The sequence below is a fragment of the Neofelis nebulosa genome, chromosome 9 (assembly GCF_028018385.1).
Source record: "Neofelis nebulosa isolate mNeoNeb1 chromosome 9, mNeoNeb1.pri, whole genome shotgun sequence".
NCBI classification, from domain to species: Eukaryota; Metazoa; Chordata; class Mammalia; order Carnivora; family Felidae; genus Neofelis; species Neofelis nebulosa.
This window is the reverse complement of record NC_080790.1, coordinates 139,939,044-139,955,070: the sequence shown is the minus strand read 5'-3', so window position 1 is coordinate 139,955,070 and position 16,027 is coordinate 139,939,044. Positions and strand designations below refer to the sequence as shown.

The window sequence follows — 16,027 nt, the reverse complement described above, 5'->3', positions numbered from 1 at the left end:
CCGCCCCCGCACGCTCGCCGCCCATTGGATAGCCGCGCCTGCCTCCCTTTAAATATGGCCGCGCCGCTTGCCTGGGGGCGGGCCCGCTCTCCGCGCCTGCGCAGCACGCGCCGTGAGCCCGGGCGGGCTTCCCCCGGCTCTCCGCCCCCTCCTCGGCCAACTCCCGGCGGGCCCCGCGCGGGGTGGGAGCACGAGACCTGGCTGGCAGGCTCGGGGGGAGGGGTGGGAATCGGGAGGGGCGGAGCGCGCGTGCGCAGGCAGGGGGCGGGGGCCATGCTGGAGGGGCGGGGCCGGGGGCGGAGCGTGGCGGCGAAGCCCTGGGCGCCAGTTCCTGAGAGCAGTCCCCCGAGCTCCATAGCGTCTCCGCGGAAGAGACCAGAAGAGCTTCCCCTGTGCTGGGCTGGAAGGCCGCCCGGCCGGGGTGTGTCCCGTCCCTCCCGTTCTAAAGCACCGGCGGGCCGGAGTCCCTGCCCGGGGCGGGGGGGGGGGGGGCGGGCGGAGGCGAGGGCTGCGGGTTTCTGCCAGCGACGTGGAGGCGGGGTGCGGGGGCCGAGGTCCCCAACCGTGACGTGGAGGCAGGGGCCAGGTCTCCCTGTCCAGCGAGGTGAAGGCGGGGTTCAGGGTCCCTGCCCGGGAGGCGAAGGCGAGGTTTGGGTCCCTGCCTACGAGTGGAGGCCGGGAGACGGGAGTCCCTGTCTCGGAAGGTGAAGGCGGAGTTCAGGGTGTCTGACCCGCCGGGTGAAGGGGGGGGGGTTCGGGGTCCCTGCCTGCGACGTGGAGGCGGGGGCTCGGGAGTCCCTGCCCAGGGAGTTGAAGGCGGGGTTCGGGGTCCCTGCCTGCGACGTGGAGGCGGGGGCTCAGGAGTCCCTGCTCAGGGAGTTGAAGGCGGGGTTCGGGGTCCCTGCCCCAGACGCGGAGGCGGGGGCTGCCCTCTGGGCGCAGTGGCAGCTGCGGGTAACGAGCGCTTCCGGCGCGTCAGCCGCTAAATATAAAGTGCTGAGCGCATCTTCTCTTTTAATCCCTCCCCTCCCCCAAACCTGCGGTAGCTTCGTGTCCCTTAAAATAAATCCCAGCCCGCTACCAGCGCCTGAAAGCCCCTCCTGGCTTGGCCTGGCCCGCCCGGCTCCCGCCCGGAGGCCTCCTAGGCGTCCTCGGTGAGAGGCGGAGAGGGGGGCTCCGACTGTCCCTGCGCGGTCAGCCACTAAGCGCGCACGTGTGCGCTGGCTTTTTGTCCGTCTCTCCTTCTGGCCCGGCCCATCAGATCAGAGATTAGTGCTGGGCCCTGGAAGAAACTTGGTGCATGGTGACCAGTATTTTATAAAAATGAAACAGAATAAAACGGAAAATATCAGGGCATCCCACATAGTGAGAATATTGTTTTGCGTTGAGGCCATTTATATGTGTGAATATTTACGTGGGTACTGGGTCAAATGTGGGATGTGTTTCTTACCAGAGTGCCAAACAAACGAATGAAAGCCACTGCAGGGAACAACTTGAGCCACCCCACAGACTAGGCGTTCTGACTCCCCTGGTCTTACAGAGGAGGACTGAGATCCAGCACAGGACAGAGGAGCTGCTGGCAGGACAGGTGCCTGCCCGTCACAGAACACTCTGGTCCCACCGGCACTCAGCCATGGCCAGTACCAGAATTTGAGAAAAGGGAGCAGAAGAGATGGAAAAGTCTTCAAAATGTATCTACCAAGAGCCACCTGTACGTTTTAGACCTGGTTCTTGACTCGTGGAAAATTGCAGTGGTGAGGAGAGCAAGGACAGGACGGCCATGGAATTGGTGTAGCCCCACTGAGAGAGATCTCTGGGGATCCGGGCATCCTGCTCCTGGAACAGAGGTAGGGCTCTCCCTCACTGTGGCACAGCCTTTCCCTGGGAGCGCACCTGTCTGGAGTAGCTGTCGTCCCCTGTCCCCTGATCATCTCTGCAACCATCTGGCCTGGTTGTCCCCCCGTGCAGCCACAGCCCTCCTTCCCTCCACTTTCCAGCTCTAGAACATGACTTGCCCAATGTTACAGATTCTGTGCCTCCCAGATCCTGGTTTCTGGGCCACAGGCCTCTGTGTTGGAGGTGGGGAAGGACTCTTCACTAACAGGAGTTGGTTCTGTCTAGGAAAAGAGAATTAGACCCGAAGCCTCAGGACCAGGGTGTGGTGTCATTCCCGGAGACCTCCAAGAGCCTGCTAGGCTTCTTGGTGTGCAGCTAGGTGGTTCCCTGAGGACATTAGCCACAGGGCAAATGCCCAGGCAGGGCAGAGGCTAAAAATATATGGGGCACACAGGCCCAGGAATGCCAGTCCTACCACCCATTCCTTGGTGTCCTGCCCAGAGCAGAGGATACTTTGCAAAAGGTTTGAGAAGGGGAACGGTTGTGGCAGTACCTAAACTTGACTCTGGAGGTCATCGGCGTGGTCTGTGTCCCAAGCTGGGGCACACCCATCCAGCACGTCCACCCTAGACAGCTCTTCACTGAGCCTATCTATCGCCAAGCCTTAGACTCCTGGGGTGTGTGGGGGGGGGGGGGGGGGTGGACGGAGAGACTGCTGAGGAGCTGGGAAACCCTGAGCAGTTCGGACTCCCTCTCTCAGTTTCTCCGTTTGTCCGACAGAGATTATAGCTGTGCTGCCCATCTCGTCAGTGCTGGTGAGGAGCCTGGAAGACCGTGCCCGTGGGGGCCTTGGCAGGGGCCAGGAGCCCACCGCCTGGGCCCACCCAATGGGAAGCTGGCTGTGCCGAGGACCACCCACTGCAGACATGAGCTGCTTACCTAAGCACCTGCTGTGTGTATGGAGAAGAGTGAAGCGGGCCCTCATAAGGACAGGTGTGAATGTGTGGACGTGGGACGCCGCCCTGGGTCCCATCACAGGCTGGCAGCGTCACACGGCCAGCGTCCTGCAAGAGGAGGGCACGTTGCCACAGCCTATCACTGTGACTCTGATGTCCCCCTGAGGAAGTATGGGCCACGTGACCATGGGTATGCTAGGTATCACTGCTTGCTAGGAGCAAAACGTAACAGGTGAGTTGATTCAAAGACACGTCAGTGATGGGTGATCTACAGAGCAAGTCAAGTCAGTGGCCTGAAGCGTGGGAGCATGCCAGCGGGGCAGGACCTCACCCGTCTCCTGAGGCTGGCACAAGGGAGGCGGGTGCTCACCTCTGGGGAAGCCCTGGCCCCGCTGCAGGTAGCGCCGCCCGGAGGCAGCTGAGAGTACAGGTGGGCTGGGCACGGAGATCAGGGCTGGCTTTGAAGGTGCCACCTACTAGGCCTTCCCAGCAGGGAAAGGGGCTGGAGGCCCGGGGTGTTCGGTGGCCGAGGAGCCGGGAGGGAAAAGACTGGAAGGGGATCTTGTTGTTCTTCCGGAGCCAAGAATTCTGAGGTCTGACCTGCTCTCTGTGAATCCTGTTGAAATCCATTTCCTCCTGCCCGGGGCCCTACAGGGCTGTTTTCCTTAGAGACACGAGGAGCACCAGTAGGTGAGGGCCTGAGGTTCATGCATCTTGTTCCCCCTCTCCCCTCCCCTCCCTCTCCACCCTTTCCCAGTTAAGCACTCTGGTGTGAGGGAGCTAGGGAGTGAGAAGTCCAAGAAAAACATTAGGGCCCCGACCCCAGCAAGCCACAGCCACCTTTCCCGGCTTCCCGCTGGGCAGAGCGCTGAGCAGAGTTGGCTCCCCGAGGGGAGCTGCCCCTCAGAAGTTCAGAGGGAAACCCTTCGAGATTCTGGAAATAGGAGAGGGCACCAGAGGAGGCCCGAGGGGCTTCTCTCCTGATGGCGGTCAACTCCGCTGCTGCTCCCCAAGGCTTGAAGAGTGGCGACAGTGTGGGGGGACATGTTCCTGGGCCTCACTGCTGGAACCCGGCCCGGGGCCTCCTGGCTGTGGGCTCTCCCAGCGTACGAGACATCTGGACCCCACCTCAGAGAGACGAGCACTGAATGTGCAAGGAGCTGCTCACGCGGGACTAGCGCACAGAAGAACCCAGTCATGCCCCGTCCCGGATCCCTGCCTGCGGGGCCCTGGCGGTGAGGGTGACAGCCTGGGTGGGGTACGGGCGGCCTCAGGACCGCCGCCGGAGCCGTCCTCAGCCACAGGACCCTGCCACCTCTTCCCTCTGCCTGGGGCCCCTCTCGGCCTTTTCCAGGGAAGAAGAGACATCCAGGCCGAGAGGGGCCCGGAGGGACAGCCTCCCGGCAGGTGAGGGGGTGGTTGGGGGTGGCCTGCTGAGGACAGAGCTGGACAGCAAAGTGGAGATGGCCTGGGGGTGGCTCCTGGTTCCCCCTCCCCTGCTAGTTGGTGGGGGCCCCTGATGGTGCCACCCTGCCCCCCACCAGCCTGAGAGAGCCCTTGCACAGCCGGCCTGGCTCGAGGGGAGCGTGCCATTGTTGTCTGTCAGGCTCAGCTTACAGGGGCTGTGAGAGCGGCCAGCACGGCGAGTCGGTCTGGGCCGCCTGCCGGCCACCTGGACCTTGTCCCCTGACAGTTCCCAAGGGAAGAGGGAAAGGACGACCAAGTGACCAAGGCCACAGCTGAGGGTGAGGAGAGGGGATGTGACGAGCAGGGAAGGGGAGTGTATGGCCCCGTGCCCCTAAAAGATGGCTCTGAGGACCCAGCGACGGTGCGTCTGCTCACCAGTAGTTGTGCCCCAGAACGCTTTCGCAGTGAAACCGGAAACCCCCGGGCCCGCTGGCAGCAGATTGGACCTTTGATGGCAGCGTGTGCCCTGCTGGAAGATTCTGGGGCACTGAGTGTGAGTGGAACTCTGCTGCAGGGACAGGGTGGCAAGAGAAAGAGACGGAAAACGATGGCCTGACCCCCTGCACGTAGGCTCACAGGGAAGCTCGCCCGCGCTGTTACGGTGGTGGTCACTAGGAGCCTAAGGGCTCGAAGGAGCCCACGTGGCTTCGGGAGCCAGCCACGCATGGGTACTGGTTACACAGGTGCATTACATTTGTGGATATCCGTGGAGCTGAACACACGTGACCTGAGCACTTCTGTGCGCATGTCTATCACACTTGGAAAGAAAGTAAACGGAGAGCCTTGTTCCAGGGCAACCCACCGTGCTTTTACTAAGTGCCCACAACGGCCAGTGTTTACTGAGCTGCCCCGTGCCGGCACCGGTGCCCGCCCGGTCGTGTGTTCCCCTCCCCTGACCCCGGTCCCGGGCCTTGGAGGTGTGACACCGCACCTTCGGAGGGGAGGCGGCCAGCCAGGTGCTCGGCCAGAGCCACACAACCAGCAGATAGCAGGGCCGGGATTCCCTTTGGAGCGTCAGGCCGCTGGCCTGCGCGCCGTGCCCCACAGCCCTCGGCCCTGGGGGCCAGGGACCAGAAGTGACTTTTGTGCTCAAGGAGCTCACCCTTCAAAGGTGTCCCGGATGGGGGCTGCCCTGAGGCTGGAGCTGGGCATTTGGGGAAGCAGTTACTTCTTCAAGGCTCTGTCCTCACCGCACATCCTCGGCAGTTGCCATGGAAACCCACAGGCTTACCCGGAGCGTCCTAGGATGCCTGCTCCAAGTCGACTCCAAGGCTGGGCCCTGTGTGCCGGTGGGGCAGAACTGCAGCCCCAAGAACGAAGTAAAGAGGGAGTGGGAGAGACCGTCCAGGCTCCCAAAGCCTGGACTCCGCTGACAGCGCTCTGTAAGCCAACCTGAGTGCCCTTGTACGCTTACTAAGACATTCTCACGGCCCAGTGAAAGGCTGGAGCATGCGGATGAGCCAGGCACACGGGTATTTTCACTGCGTTAAGGTCTGGGGTGTTAACCCAATAAACCTTCCCTTCTGCTGCTGCCTTAAACATCCTGAACGCAAAGGCTGGATTCATGCACCGGGTGGAAAGAAATAATGTGCATGAGGAGCCTGTAGGTACCCAGGTGGACACAAGGCAGCACGTGGGCCGGGCTGGGAAGAGGGCTCGTACCCCAGGAAGATGGCTCCTCAGTACAAGACCGCTTCCAGCTTTTCCAGTGGGTACCAGCGGCTACACACAGAGGACGGCGCCCGAAACCACAGCCCGTGGCCCATCTTGTTCCTACAGGCCATCACAGACCTATGTGAATACATACTTGCCTTTCTCAAGCTCTGGGCCAGGAGAGCCACGTTTGCCTTGGGACTCTTGCTGGGTTCGGGGGCAGAGTGTTTTCACAGACAGCATTCAGCATGAACTGCGGGACCTCAGGATGATCACTCCAGAGTCTGGTGTCTCCACCATGGGCTGGACTGGAATTCATGCCTTATTCACTTCCTTATTTGTTTAAAAGTTTTATGGACAGGCATCTGGGTAGCTCAGTGGTTGAGCGTCCGTTTTGGCTCAGGTCATGATCTCACGGTTCGTGAGTTCAAGCCCCACATTGGGCTCGCTGCTGTCAGCACAGAGTGTGCTTGGGATCTTCTGTCCCTCTCTCTCTCTCTGCCCCTCCCCTGCGTGTGCATGCACGTGTGCTCGCTCGCTCTCTCTCAAAATAAATCAACTTAAAAAAAATGAAACTATAAAAATAAATAAAAATTTTGAGATATTACGTATCATAATATTCACCCATTTACAGCATACAGTTTAGGGGCGCTCGGGTGGCTCAGTCGGTTAAGAGTCTGACTTAGGCTCAGGTCATGATCTCACAGTTTGTGAATTCTACTCCCACGTTGGATTCTGTGCTGACAGCTCAGAGCCTGGCACCCGCTTTGGATTGTGTCTTCCTCTCTACCCTCCCCCACTTGTTCTCTCTTTCTCTCTCTCTCTCAAAAATAAACATAAAAAAAATTTTTTTAACGTACAGTTTAGGGACACGAGGGTGGCTCAGTCAGTTAAGCATCCAACTTCAACCTGGGTTGTGATCTCACGGTCCATGGATTTGAGCCCCACATCTGGCTCTGTGCTGACAGCTCGGAGCCTGGAGCCTGCTTCGGATTCTGTGTCTCCCTCCCTCTCTGCCCCTCCCCCACTCATGCTCTGTTTGTCGCTCTCTCAAAAATAAATAAACGTTAAGAAAATTCAAAGCGTACAGTTTAGTGGGGTTTAGCATAGCACCAGAGGCGTAAAGCCACCTCCAGTGAATTCCTGGATCACTTCATCCAAAACCTCTAGCCACTAGTAATCACTGTACACTCCACTCTCCCTGAGACTTAGGCAACTACTGTGGGTTTGCCTGTTCTAGAAATTTCACTGCAATGAGATTCTATACTATGTGGTCCTTTTGTTTTGTTTTGTTTTTGGCTTTTATTTCAGAGAGCAAGAGAGAGAGAGAGCATGCACGCGCGCATGAGCGGGGGAGGGGAGAAAGAATATCAAGCAGGCTCCGTGTTCAGCATAGACCCCAATGCAGGGCTCGATCCCACAACCCTAGGATCATGACCTGAGCCAAAATCAAGAGTTGGACTCTCAACCGACTGAGCCAACCAGGTGCCCCTACACTACGTGGTCTTATGTGATGGCTTCTTTCACCTGGCATCCTTTATACACGTTTTCAAGGCTTATCCACATTGCAGTGTTGATTGGTGCTTCCTTGTTATGGCTGAGTCACGTTCCACTGTACGAAGTTGCTTGTGTTTTCTCAGGTGATGGCCGTTTGGGTCGTTTCTAATTTTCAGCTACCACGAATAACACGGCTGTGAACATTTGTGTGCAAGTTTTTGTGTGGACTTATGTTTTTATCTCTCCCAGGTATATACCTAGCAGTAGAATTGCCTGGGCACGTCGTCATTCCATATTTAACATTGTGAGAAACGGCCAGACTGTTTTCCAAAGTGGCCGTCCCACGCTATATTCCCACAGCAGCATGTGAGGTCAACCGGCCCCGGCCCGATGTTATCTGGGGACAGGGTGTCCGCGTGTCAGTGGTGCTGCTGCTCCATCCGGGAATGAGACTCATTTCCCTGCTTGGGCGAGTGCCTCGGCACCAAGTGTCCACTCCCTGCCAGCATTTGCCCGAGGGGCAGACTTCTGTGCTCAGATGAGCAGGACAGATAGAACTTTCTTCAAAGCTTGGCATTGGGAGGGGACTGGCCACCCCTGGGAGAAGCCTCTTAGCCTGGCTGGTCACGCAGCACAGTGGACACCGGCATGCAGCCCAGAGACCCTGATCTCCAGTTCCAGGCCTTCAAGCCTGTTGTTTCCATCCCCATCCTGATGCACGCAGACCACGCGTTTTCATTTCTCGGAAAAATAAAGCCCACACGGTAAATACTTTGCAGCGAGTGCTCGAAGGAGAAACCACAGCAGTTGAGATTTGTAATTGTTGAGCGTGTTCCGGGCATCGTGCTAAGCAGCCTGACAGGCACAGCAACGCTCCAGAGTGGTCTCACAAACAGGAGACTGAGGACGAGGACAGGTGGGGAGCGTGCCCACCGTCCGAGCAGAGCCCGAGTGCACAGCCAGGCTGGGAAAGCCACGGTCTCCAGTGTGCCGTTACACATCCACCCCACACGTTTGCTGAGCGAATAGATGAGCTGTCCCGGCTGCCCTGCCTGTCATCACACAAAGTCCAAGCGAGAGGGTCCCAGGCTGGCCTCGGCAAGCAGGTGCCGAGACGAGGGATGGTATGGATTATTGGGAGTAACACCCATGGGGGAGGTCGGGGAAGTCAGGCTGGGCTGGGAGCTGTCAGCCACTCTGCAGGCCTGGCCAAGTCTCTGCCCACCCAGCGGGAGCTGCTGCTGAGGAGAGAAAGTCTGGGGGAGGAGCCCCACACTGGGCAGAAATGGCCAGGCCCTGGTGCCACTGCCTCCCATCATCTCTGCTGGGCTCAACAAAGGCTGAGTCAGAGCCTCAGGCCACAGGTGCTCAGCCTCTCACAGTTGGACTGCGAGTCCCTTTAGGAAAGGAGATCTGTGTGGCCGCAGTTCCCTCCTTGTGCCCACAGGTGCCGTCCCCTTGCACGTGGCCGGTCCTCCAGGGCCGCCCCAGCCTCTCTTCCTGGAGGGAGGTCTCACAGAGGAGCTAGGCAAACCAGCCTAGTTGGTACATCTGGTCTCGGGGCTCAGCTGGTTCTCCCCCCCTCCCTCCTCCGCTGTCCAGCCTTCCCGGCCAGGCCAGCCTCACCCCACCTCTGCTGTCACCTCTGCAGGTCTTGGGGGCCTACCTGGGGCTGTGACCCACACCCTTACTCCTGAGGGGCTCGAAATGCCAGGGAGGTCGGTCTTCCACTTCCTCGACGCTCTTCCTCTGGGCTTCCTATGGGCCGGCCCTCCCTTCTCTTTCTGATGTCATCCAAACAGACGGACCATCTGCAGCCACCAGCCACCCTGTGAAAATGGCCAAGCAGCCCCGCCCCGCATCCCCTGCATCCCTCCCTCCTTTACCCCCCACAGCCTATCCCTATAGGTGCCCTTGGCTCTGTCCCCTAGGATGCCAGCCCTGTGAGAGCAGCCTTGGTCCCCAGTGCCTGCAGCAGGTGTGAGCACCTAGTCCAGATGTGCAGGGCAGACTGCCGCCAGGTGGGTGGAGGAGACAGGCCAAGGCCCTGGTCCCGCCCACTGCTGCCCTACTCTCCCGGCCCGGGGCTCGCACACTCACCGGTAGGGAGAGCTGCGTCGTGGCGGGCGGGGTTTGGACGTCATGTTTCTTGGGGGGGAGGGACGGCCATTGCCCCAGGTGGTTTGTCGGGAGTTTAAAGTCAATTTTTATTTGACAGATAAATACATAGAAACTCAGGAAAATTAAGTGGCCTGTCAAGCACACTTGGCTTTAAGTGCCCGATGCGGTGCTGTCTCCAGAGCTTCCAGGCCCGCCAGTTTTCAAGAGGAGTTAGAAATCTAGATTTTTAAAAATGTTTGTTTATTTTTGAGAGAGAGGGAGCGTGCGAGCAGGGTCGGAGGTCAGAAAGAAGGGGGAGAGAGAATCCCTCCCTCCAGCAGGGCTGGAACTCACAAACCGTGAGATCATGACCTGAGCTGAGATCAAGAGTCAGATGCTTCATCGACTGAGCCACCCAGGCACCCCTAGAAATCTGGATTTCATGAGAAACCTGGTTTTATTTATCAGCAACTCATGTAATTGTCCTATGACACTGCTCAGATTCTTCCTGAAGCGGCGGGGGGGCGGGGGGGGGGGTACCTGGCAGGTGCTCTTGGCCCCTTCACCACAACCCCCCAGCTTCTAGCTCTTGGGTCAGACACGGCTTTTCTTCCTTCTCTGGCAGACAGGCATTCAAGTGACATTTCTTGATGTTTCCAGAAGACTTCCCCCGCCCTCCCCACCTCTGGCCAGTGTTTCTACTGAGTAGTTGGAGGTACGTATGGTGGTAGCGGGAGATGAGGGACAGCAACAGTGAGAGCTTCCAAAAGTGCCTTTCAGACAAATCCAAATGTAAGGGGGTGACTTCCGGTTCAACCTAGCTTAGCGGGCACACGTACCGCTATCCCCTCCCAGGACCCAGCAGGGACCACAGAGGGACGCTGTGGCACCTCCTCTCCCTCATTTGGAAGACAGGTGCCGCGGAGGCCCTGGCAGTCGGACCAAGGGAAACCACAGAGGCTCCAGCACGCCAGGGGGCTCTGAGGGTGGGGCATGGAGGGGGGTTTAGAACAAGCACGAGCAGTTATGACCCCAGACCCAGGCTGCAGAGGCTGGCAGAAGACTGGAGGCCCCGGGTTCTCTCTCGGGGCTCAGGGGGGCCCAGGCACAACCACATGCACCGGCCAGGGAGGAACAGGGAGATGAGTTCACAGGCACATCTTGAGAGGCGACCTTGGCCCTGACTCTGCTAATTCCCAGAGTTCTGGCAGCCAGGCTTACCTCCCGTGCAGGAGATGGGGGGATTCTGCAGAATTGGCCTGGCTTCCCAAGACTTCTGGCCGAGTGTCTGGACCCTGCTGCTTAACTTCGGTAGTCTACCCTCACCCCACCCAGCCACACTGCTCGTATATACACCTAGTGCCTCTCATGAAGACCAGCAAACCTCCAGGATCACCACCAGCCCCTCGAGGTAAGAGCATCTGACACGAAAGACAGATTCCATACCTACCAAAATAAAGGAGCCCTAAGGAAACAGAAACAATAAGAGTAGCAAAAGATCATATAAAAAAGAAAAAAATCTCTAAGAGAAAATACCACACCCATGACCTAAGAACAAGATGTTATGAAAAAGGAACAGGCAGAGAATAAGTAAGAGCTCATTTGGGGGGCACCTGGGTGGCTCAGTTGGTTAAGTGTCCAGCTTTTGATTTCAGCTCAGGTTGTGATCTCAGGGTTTGTGAGATCAAGCCCTGAATTGGGCTCTGTGCTGACACCATGGAGCCTGCTTGGGAGTCTCTCTCTCCCTCTCTGCCCTTTCCCTGCTTGTGCGTGTGTGCTCTCTTTCTCTCTCTCAAAATAAATAAATTTTTAAAAAGAGCTCTTTTTTTAATTAAAATATAAATAGCAAAAGTGACAACTCAAAGATAAGTTTCCCACAAATTAGAAAAAAGCAAAATGAAAAAATACAAGAGAAAATATAAAATTAGACCACTGGTTTAGGCACAATCTAACATATAATTAGTGAATTAGGAGAACACAGAAGGGAGAGCTTCATCAAGGCAGTCATCCACCAGAAAATGTCCTAGAACAGGAGGACGTGAGGCTCTAGGCCAAAGGAATGAAAACCCACCCCAGTCAGGATGTTGCAACATTTCTAGAACCAGGGCACATCAAACTGACTCTTAAATCTTCCAGAGAGCAGGCCAGGTCCCCTGTGAAGAGCCCCGGATCTGACTGGCCCTGGATCTGGCGGCCATCACACGTGGGCCCAGGTGACAGCAGCACGGCCTTCGAAGTTCTGAAGAAGCTGCATTTGGAATCCCAGAAGCTCTACGCAGTGAATCTTGAAAGAGGGCTGCATAAGGCCACCTGCAGGTGACAGGGGCCCCATGCACCTGTCCCAGGAAGCTGCCAGAGGATGCACGAAGAGTGGGCAGGGGGCCCGTGGAGGGGTGCACGGAAGCCAAGCATGGCTCGCTGACACCGGGAGAGCTGGGGCATGGGGTCCCCTTCCAACATAGGGACATGCACCCCCGGGTGGCCAGTGGAGGAAATGGGGGGTGGAGGGCCCTGGAAAGGGGCAGAGCCCCCACACTCTTGTGTCAACTCCATAAGTAGACGTTAGGAAATTGCCACAGGCAGGCCACAGATCGGGGTTCTGCCGGGGTGGGAAGGAGGGGGAGGTGGGCTATGCTTCCTTAAGACCGACTTTGCTCCGATGCTAAGTCCGTCCTAAGAGAACTGGGAAGATGGCCTTCTGCCCGCGCCCTGCCCCCATCCGGGAGAGCAGTCGGTGCGTCTGAGGGGAGGCAGTGCTGACGGGACACGCAGGGATGGGTTGGCTGTGCTGTCCAGACATGGCCAGATGGTGAGAATGGGCTCTCCCGAGGCTGTCACAACCGGTGGCCCTGGACCCTCGGGTCACCACACCATCCATTCTTTCATTAACTGCTTGATTGATTAATCCCCTGGTCACTGATGCACTTATGCCACCGACGTCCGCTGGGGGCCTTCCACATGTGAGACCCTTGCTGGGTGCCAGGATGGAGCCAGGATCGACACCGGACAGCCACAGGCTGGCCAGAAGGTGGCCATGGGGGCGGAAGCTGGGAAGCGGGCCAGTGTCCCCAGCAGGGTGTCAGGTCGGTGAGGAAGCCCAGAGAGGCAACCGTGCTTTTTGCTCAGGCTCCGAGAGATGCCCATTGCTTCCCCTCCCCCGGGTGGCACGGGCGGGGACGCGTGCCATGCCACCGCTGCCAGCGGGCCTGGGCCTAGCAGTGTCCTTGTTGCTGGGACGTTCTCACCCTCCTGACAGGAGGGCAGATTGAGGGCCCTGCTGTCTGCCGGTCGGCCTGGGGGGCCCCGACTCCACACGCCGCTGGGACTGTGTGCCCCGAGGCACCTCGTCCTTGGCCGTGCCGCCCAGGACATTTGCACAGCCGTCCCGCACAGGCTCTGTGTCTCTTTTCACGTGTCCCTCCCGCTCTGTGGATCAGGCCAGGCTAGCTCCTCCCCACGCCCTGGTCCTTGCACACAGAGTGAAGGGCACAGAGGTGACAAACTTGAGCCCCAGGCCAGCCTGGGGCCATGCAGCAGGAGGGGACAGAGGAGGGACCAAAGCCATTCTGGGTGACCATTACCTGCCTGGCCCTGTGTCTACACCACTAGCCAGTGGGACAGTGAGGAGACCAGCCCAGCACAGGTAATACCTAGTGCCCAGCTGCCCTGCCTTTGCAGGAGAACCCCTTGCTGGGCCCTCACCTTGCCATGCCTGAGTAGGCCTGCTCCCACGACACTGCCTCCTGGAAGCCCTCCTGGCTCCCTTCCAAAGCAACACTTCTGTATCACCCTGCTGACTGTCCTTGTGCTACTCTGGCTCTGACTCCCTGACTCACGGCCTTTCTGATTTCCTGTCACCCTCCCGTGCCAGCACGTGTCCCCGGAGCCCAGCACAGGCCTGGAGCACGGTGGCGTCCGGGAGGCGTCGGCCAAGGAATCGAGGAACACGCTCCCCTCCCCACATCGTGGAAGGAGATGCCTGCGTGTGGAGTCCCTGCCCTGTGGAGGTCTGTCCCTGGACCCATTTCTCTCCTCCCCCCACGTCTGCCTGGGAGGCCCCTGGTGGCCCCTGCCGCAGGCCCCCAGGGCACGGGCTGCGCGCCTGTGTGCCAACGTCCATAGCTAGCCGTGTTCCCGGGAGAAACGTGCGTTTCTGTCCCCGCTGTCCGGCAGGGAATGTTCGCAGCAGCTTTCTTCACTGTGGCCCTGCCACCTGAAGGGCGGGTACACAGGCAGCGGGTATCCAGCCGGTGGAGAACCGTCTGTGAGAGCTTGCCCGCGCACGCGGGCCTCACCTGCCCGGGGAAGGGTTCCCAACACAAAAGAGAAGTCTGGGGCTCCGTGAGCCTGGCCCAGCGTCGCCCCTCGACCCCGGCGCTCCTCTCTGAGGGGGGTGCCCAAGACAGGCGACAACCTGTGTCCGCCCACGAGTGCACACAGCAGCACCGTTCCAGAGATAGAACAACCCAACATCCGCCAACCAACGGACGGGTCCACCAAATGCGGTCTCTCCACCGGCGGAGTGTCACTCGGTCTCAATAAGGAGCGAGGCATGGACACTGCCGCGTGGACGAGCCTTAAAAACACAGTGCAGAGTGAGAGAGGCCGGGCCCGGGAGGACACACGTCGTATGATCCCATTTGCAGGAAAATCCACAGGGACAGAAAGCGGCCTCATGGTTGCCAGAGACTGGGGAGACAGTGGGGTAAGGACTGACTGTTTCCAAGTCTCCTTTGGAATGATGGAATGTTCCGGACTGAGAGGGGACAGCTGCACAACAGTGCCAATGTACTCACTGCCACTAAGTCGTATACTTTGACGTGGTTACGGTGGTGGATTTTATGTGGCGTGCGTTGTATCACAATACAAATCAACCCCTCACAAAAATAAAACATTGGGAGTGGAAGAGCGTGAACTCTGCCTAGTTCCACTGACGAAGTTTCTGTATGAGCTCTAAAAACAGCATATGGGTTCTCAGGGCAGGACCTTAATTTTGCAAACTGTTTCCGAGTTGAACAACCCCCTTTGATAGACTGGGAATATCAAAACGCCTTATTGGCATGGATTTGGGGAAAGGTTTTAACGTGTGAGAAGACAAGCCTTCCTCCCCTGAAGAAGAGATCCACTGGCTTGTCCATGACTTCCAACCTCATACTTTGGACACGTGCTACTCTCTTTGGCTTCCCGAGAGAAGGGCAAGTGACTCATCCCAACCATTCCCCCACTTCAGGAATCCTGACGGAAAAGATAGGGCGCGTGGGCATCTCTTGTGTTAGAGCATAGAGTCTTAACCTCAGGGGATGGGCGACTCATCTGAATGAGCTTTTCAGAATGCAGGTAACTGGGTCCCTCTGAAACCTGTGGGTAGAACTCCCACAGAGGAGAGAGGCTGGGTGCACCTGCGTGCCTACCTGTGCGGGTACACACAGCACCTGAGTCTGTGTGTGTTTTTATTTGACTTCTTAGGTGCTTAACGTCTCATGTATATACAAGAATGTATACGTCAGGGTGTGCCTTTCATAATAAGGAAGCAGGAGCCCACGTGCCCACCTCCCAACCCAAGGAGTAGAGTTTAACCAGCACCTCCGAGCCCTAGAAACCTTCCTTAATGGTGTCCTTCAATGGAGAGACCATTGCTCAGTCCACTTCCACTGCCGCCTTGCTTGGCTCCTGCCGTTGAGTCTGGGTGTCTTTGGTTTATGCTCTCCAGGGGTGGGGGTAGTGTTGCCTGGCTGTGTGGGATGGGGCTTGGGTAGCAACACAGGGTCCAGGTACACTGGAGACTTCCAGTGCCTTCTTGGCCCGTACACCAAGGAAACTGGCAAATGTTATAAATCAAGGCTCCCCCACCCACTTAGGAAGACAGTTATCAAACATTCACCAACGCCTAACTGGGTAGTTGATCCCTGACTTCTAGGACCTCAAGTTCAGCGGAAGCAGTAAAACCTACAAGCATAAGATAACTTAAGAATGTTGACGAGAACCCCTGTGGGTATATCCCCTAAAGAACCGAGATCGGGGTCTCGAAGAGACATCTGCACACCCACGTTCACAGCAGCATTATTTACAATGGCCAAGAGAGGGGAGTAACCCAGGTACCCATTGACAGATGAATGGATAAATAAAATGTAGTCCATCCATACACTGGAGTATGATTCAGCCTTAAAAAGGAAGGACGTTCTGACACCTGCTACAACATGAATGAACTTGAGGACATTATGCTCAGTGAAGTAAGCCCGTCACAAAAAACACAAACCCTGTATGATTCTACTCACGTGAGCGATGCAGAGTCAAGATCATGAAGACAGAACGCAGACTGGTGGTTGCTGGGGGCCAGGGGGAGGGGAAACGGGAAGCTGTTCAATGGGTGTAGAGTTTCAGTTTGAAAAGATGAAAAAGTTCTGGAGATCTGTTGCACAACAATGCAAATAATTCATTTTTTAATTTTAATGTTTATTTATTTTTGAGAGAGAGATAGAGAGAGAGGAAGGGAGGGAGGGAGGGTGAGCAGGGGAGGG

General features: G+C 57.6%; 1 long non-coding RNA gene across 2 annotated transcripts; it reads left to right on the top strand.

The window, feature by feature from the left end:
* The first annotated feature begins 822 nt into the window (after positions 1 to 822).
* On the top strand, positions 823 to 11,210 carry LOC131486038 (uncharacterized). 2 transcript variants are annotated; one of them, XR_009249153.1, is made up of 4 exons: positions 823 to 1,847; positions 2,617 to 4,537; positions 10,135 to 10,224; positions 10,845 to 11,210. It is a non-coding gene; the product is annotated as an uncharacterized LOC131486038 (long non-coding RNA). The 2 variants fall into 2 exon arrangements; XR_009249152.1 differs by lacking the exons at positions 10,135 to 10,224; positions 10,845 to 11,210 and having other exon boundaries at positions 2,617 to 7,623.
* Positions 11,211 to 16,027: the final 4,817 nt, after the last annotated feature.